Consider the following 6,406-nt stretch of genomic DNA (forward strand, 5'->3'; position numbering starts at 1 on the left):
CACAAATCTATCAATCTCTGCCTTAATAATATCCATTGGCCTCCACAGCCTTCTGTGGCAAAGAATTCCACAGATTCACTAGAGAAATTCCTTCTTCCGAAAGGAACGTCCTTTTATTCTGAGGCTATTACCTCTAGTCCTAGACTCGCCCAATAGTTGAAACATTCTCTCCACATCCACTCTATCCAAGGCGTTCACCTTATGTATGTCTCAATGAGGTGCCCCATCAACCTTCTAAACTCCAGTGTGGAATAGTCAGTGAAGAAAGCGAATGGCATATTGGCCTTCATAACAAAAAGAGTTGAGTATAGGAGCAAAGAGGTCCTCCTGAAGTTGTACAGGGCCCTAGTGAGTATTATGTGCGACTTGAGGAAGGACATTCTTGCTATTGAGGTGGTGCAGCGTAGGTTCACGAGGTTAATTCCTGGGATGGCGGGACTGTCATATGCTGATAGATTGGAGTGGCTGGGCTTGTATACTCTGGAATTTAGAAGGATGAGAGGGTATCTTATTGAAACATATGAGATTGTTCAGGGTTTGGGCATGCTAGAGGCAGGAAACATGCTCCTGACGTTGGGGGAGTCCAGAACCAGGGGCCATAGTTTAAGAATAAGTGGTAAACCATTTAGAACAGAGATTAGGAAAAACTTTTTCAAACAGAGAGTTGTGAGTGTGTGGTATTCTGTGCCTCAGAGGGCAGTGGAGGCTGGTACTCTGGATGCTTCAAAGAGAGAGCTAGATAGAGCTCTTAGGGATAGCGGAGTTGAGGGATATGGAGAGAAGGCAGGAACTCCAGCTTTTTGTGTCCAGCTTCTGTTTCCAATTATAGTCTGCCTCACTTCACCTACTTACACAATGTTTTTTTTTTTAAAGCACAAACATAATTACTGATACAATGCACTGATATAAAACAAGACAGCACTGTGGCACAGCCAGTAAAACTGCTGCTTCACAGCTTGAGCAATCGAGATCAATCCTGACTTTGGCTGCTCTCAGTGTGGAATTTGCATCTTCTCCTTCAGAATTTCCCCAGGGTGTTTTGGTTTCCTTGCATGTCCCAAACATGTGATGGTGGGAAGGGAGATTGTCCACGGTTAATTACCCCAAACGTGCAAGTAAGCGGCAGAATCTGGGAAAGAGTTGGTGAGAATAGCGGAAAAATACGAGGTTATTGTAGAATCAGTATAATTGGGTACATTCTCTGCCACAGATTGTAGTTGAGGCCAGTTCATTGGCTATATTTAAGAGGGAGTTGGATGAGGCCCTTGTGGCTAAAGGGGTCAGGGGGTATGGAGAGAAGGCAGGTACAGGATACTGAGTTAGATGATCAGCCATGATCATATTGAATGGCGGTGCAGGCTCGAAGGGCCAAGTGGCCTACTCCTGCACCTATTTTCTATGTTTCTATGTTTCTATAATAGGCACGGACCTGGTGCTCATGCTATATGACTCTATGACTCCATATCTCTACTGCAATTGAGGTTGGTGTAGAAATGTCCTTTCCCCTGACTCTCAGTCTGAAGAAGGGTCTCGCCCCGAAACGTTACCCATTCCTTCTCTCCAGAGATGCTGCCTGTCCCGCTGAGTTACTCCAACATTTTGCTTCTGTCGTGTACGATTTATAAAATCGCATTAAAAGTAAAGATTTGAAATAATTCAGAATTTCCCATGACATCAGCAAGTTGATGAATTGCACAGGAAAGATTGAACATAAATATAGCAATTCCATTTCTACACTCAAGGGACATGTGAATTGATTGCCAACGTTTATAAATCTGTTGTACATTGCAGGTATCTGAAATGTTTGAATAAACTGGGCTTTATTTTATTTGGATAAAATCGACTGCTGATAAAGCATACAATTACCCAATAAAGGTTAAGGAGTGAGCAAGCACTAATATTCCAGCTAGTGTATTATTCTATTTGTTGGTTACTTGGCAGAATCCTGTTCCTTGGATGCAATCCATGAGAGGAAACCACTGAAAAGCAGCAGGATAGTGGTGTAATTAACTGCAGCGGAAACTAACTTTGCGTTGTATGGCAAGATAACAAGGGAGTTATGAACTTGTCTAAGAAGGAACTGCAGATGCTGGAAAATCGAAGGGAGACAAAATTGCTGGGGAAACTCAGCGGGTGCAGCAGCATCTATGGAGCGAAGGAAATAGGCAACGTTTCGGGCCGAAACCCTTCTTCAGACTGATGTAGGGTGGGGAGGGGCGGGAAGAAGATAGGAAGAGGAGGAGCCAGAGGGCTGAGGGAGAGCTGAGAAGGGGAGGGGACAGTGAGGGCTACCGGAAATTGGAGAAGTCAATGTTTATGCCGCTGGGGTATGAACTGCCCAAGCGAAATATGAGGTGCTGCTCTTCCAATTTCCGGTGGTTCTCACTCTGGCCATGGAGGAGACCCAGGCCAGAAAGGTCGGATTCGGAATGGGAGGGGGAGTTGAAGTGCTGAGCCACCGGGAGATCAGGTTGGTTATTGCGGACTTGCCAATGTGATATGTTCTTCCTTGATGCAACAAAAATGTATGGTGGTGCAGCGTTAGAGCTACTGCCTTACAGCGCCTGTAGCCCGGGTTCGATCCTGACAACTGATCAGATATGTCCGAGGACATTGCGGAAAACTAGAGAGCAAATTGCGGGAGCCCTGGTTGAAATTTACGAGGCGTCCTTAAATACAGGAGAGGTGCCGGAAGACTGGAGGGCGGCAAATGTCGTGTCTCTTTTCAAGAAGGGCTGCAGGGAAAATGCCGGGAACTCTAGGCTGGTGAGGTTAACATCTGTAGCTAAAAAGTTACTATAGAGTACTCTGAGGGATAGGTTATTCAGGCAGTTGGATGGGCAAGGTCTGATTACGGATAGTCAGCATGGTTTTGTACATGGGAGGTCGTGTCTCACAAATCTGATTGTTTTTTTTTGAAGACATGACCAAAAAGGTTGATGGGGACAGAGCTGTAGACGTTGTGTACATGGATTTTAGTAAGGTATTCAACAAGGTTCCACATGATAGGCTGCAGTGGAAGGTTAGATCGCATGGGATTCAAGGAGAGATAGCTGAATGGATAGCCAATTGGCTTCATGGAAGGAAGCAGAGGGTGATGGTGGAAGGTTGCTTCTCGTACTGGAGGCCTCTGACTAGTGGTCTGCCTCAGGTTTCGATGCTGCGCCCATTACTATTTGTCATCTACATCAATGATTTGGATAAGAACATACAGGGCAAGATTAGTAAGTTTGCTGATGATACAAAAGTTCTGTGGGGGGGGACCACAGAGTTACAAAACTGAGTGGTTTTGCAGATAGTGAAGATGGTTGTGAAAGATTGCAGCAGGATCTGAATCGATTGGCCGGGTGGGCCAATGGTTGATGGAATTTAATACAGAAAACTATGAGGTATTGTATTTTGGTACGTCGAACAAGGGCAGGACCTACACAGTAAATGCTAGGCCTTTGGGTAGTGTTGTAGAGCAGAGGGATCTAGGAGTACAGGTGCATGGTTCCTTGAAGGTCGATTCGCAGGTAGATAAGGTGGTCAAAAAGACTTTTGGCACTTTGGCCTTCATCTGTCAGAGTATTGAGTATAGAAGTTGGGAGGTCATGTTGCAGTTGTATAAGACGTTGGTGAGACCACATTTAGAATATTGTGTTCAGTTCTGGGCACTATGGTATAGGAAATATATTGTCAAGCTTGAATAGGTTCAGAAATGATTTACGAGGATGTTGCCAGGACTAGAGGGTGTGAGATATCGGGAGAGGTTGAGGAGGCTGGGTCTCTATTCCATGGAGCGCAGGAGGATGAGAGGAGATCTTATAGAGGCATACAAAATCATGAGAGGAATAGATCGGGTAGATGCACATAGTCTCTTGCCCAGAGTAGGGGAATTGAGGACCAGAGGACATAGGTTCAAGGTGAAGGGGAAAAGATTTAATAGGAATCTGAGGGGTAACTTTTTCCACACAAAGGGTGGTGGGTGTATGGAACAAGCTGCCAGAGGAGGTAGTTGAGGCTGGGACTAACCCATCGTTTAAGAGACAGTTAGGTAGGTGCGTGGATAGGACAGGTTTGGAGGGATATGGACCAAGCAGAGGCAAGTGGGACTACTGTAGCTGGGACATTGTTGGCCAGTGTGGGCAAGTTGAGCCGAAGGGCCTGTTTCCACACTGTATCACTCTATGACTCTAACTGATGCTGTCTGTACGGAGTTTGTACTTTCTCCTTATGACCTGCGTGGACTTTCTCCTGAATCTTAGGGTTCCTCCCACATGCCAAAGATGTACAGGTTAGCAGGTTAATTGGATTGGTATAAATGATAATTGTCCCTAGTGTAGGATAGTGTTAATGTGTGGGGATCGTTGGTCGGCGCAGACTCGATGGGCCGAAGGGCCTCTTTCTAGGCTCTATCTCTAAACTAAACTAAACTAAAACAGGCAAAACACTTCATAATCATTTTTATATTTTGCTTAGTCCCATGATTCACAAAGACCGAGTGAAATTATATTTCCTCTGCACAGCCTAAAGTTGTAGGATAACTTGTTCTATTTGATCTTATTTGATTGTGCACGCCGGGTTGATTGCATTCATCGAAACAGGGCGGACCACGTGAAGGTTGCAATCTCTCACCCCATCATCTGCATGTTGTTTCAGAGAAAATGGGAAAGGCTGGTGTAAGTTCTTGATCTAGGGCACTTTGAACCATGAACAACTTTAGAGTCAATATTAATAGAGTATTTCTCCATATACTGTAGAACCCCATTCCTTTCCTTCTGTTGAATTGAGTGTGTTGTCTTATGCCCCATGGTTTCCCTGGTTTCCCTGGTATGGAAACATTTAATGTGTAGGAAGGAATCGCAGATGCTGGTTTAAACCGAAGATAGACACACAAAGCTGGAGTAACTCAGCGGGGCAGGCAGCATCTCTGGAGAGAAGAAATGGGTGACGTTTCGGGTCAAGACCCTTCTTCAGAAACCTTTAATCTAATTAAAACGATAGTGGGCTTTGTCGGGATATATCACCATATCCTTGTAGGCGTCTTCAATGCGACATGTCACATTTATGATACATTGGACCAGTGTCTCCCAAAGTTTTGATACCTGTGTACCCCTTCATAAATTTTCGTAACGATCTTGTACCCCTCGTTAAAAGCAATCGTATTTCATTGTAAAAGTCAATAGAAAATTGTCGTGTGCGTGTCTGCAAAGTACCCAAATGCAGCAGCAATCACAACTTGAGTAGGAGAGTTCATACGAAATATATAATTTATTTGCAAATATGTATGTATAAAATAATTCGTAGCCACTGTGTTTTTTTCTAATAATGAATCTATGTTTCAGTAGTAACCACATAGCTGAACCCCCTGAAGCCCTTTCGCGTACCACTGGGGGTATGCGTACCCCACTTTTGAAAACACTATATTAGACCACTCGAGAGAATATAAATGCACTGAAGATTTGGGCTTGTGTACTTTACAAATCAGTCACTAGATGGCACTATTGACTAAACATTGAATCCTACTTGCTCAGATAAACTTTCCCACAGATTCTCATAGAACCGTTTCCTGGATGCTGGAATGACCAATTGATTGCTTTTATTCTAATGTAACCAGAAACATTTTTATTATTAGTTTTCCCACTTTCAAATTCCAATGCTCTGTTCAGTGTCTTACTCGACAGGCCGTTTGTCCCTCTCACAGTGGTCATGTGGGACATCGTCACACCCGTCTTAGCTTGCAACAGGAGATCAACTCAAGAAAATGTCTTTCTAATTATAGCCATGAAAAGTTTATCGACGACCTAACCTTAAATCTAGAAAGTACTGGCAGCAACACAAGCAACCTTCATCTTAAAGGTCAAGTGCGAAGGTCTGCCGTTTACTTTTCTGCAAGAGTTAACTCCTTTCTTGCTGTACATTCTTGCTCCCTAAATGTTACATGCAATAAATGCCATTCCTAATGCAAGACTAGCATATTGCATAGTGCATATTGCATATATTGCAGCAAGTCTGTGAGAAGGATCCCAGGAATGAGTAGGTTAACCTATGATGAGCGTTTGTCGGCACTGGGCCTGTACTCGCTGGAGTTTAGAAGAATGAGGGGGGACATCTCATTGAAACATACAGAATAGTGAAAGGCTTGGATAGAGTGGATGTGGAGAGGATGTTTCCACTAGGACTAGAGATCATAGCCTCAGAATTAAACAATGTTCTTTTAGGAAGGAGATGAGGAGAAATGTCTTTAGTTAGAGGGTGGTGAATCTGTGGAATTCTTTGTCACAGTAGGCTGTGGAGGCCAAGTCAGTGGGTATTTTTAAGATAGATTCTTGATTAGCATGGGTGTTCGAGGTTACGGGGAGAAGGCAGGAGAATGGGGTTAGGAGGGAGAGATAGATCAGACATGCTTGATTGGTGGAGTACA

The sequence above is a fragment of the Amblyraja radiata genome, chromosome 2 (assembly GCF_010909765.2).
Source record: "Amblyraja radiata isolate CabotCenter1 chromosome 2, sAmbRad1.1.pri, whole genome shotgun sequence".
NCBI classification, from domain to species: domain Eukaryota; kingdom Metazoa; phylum Chordata; class Chondrichthyes; order Rajiformes; family Rajidae; genus Amblyraja; species Amblyraja radiata.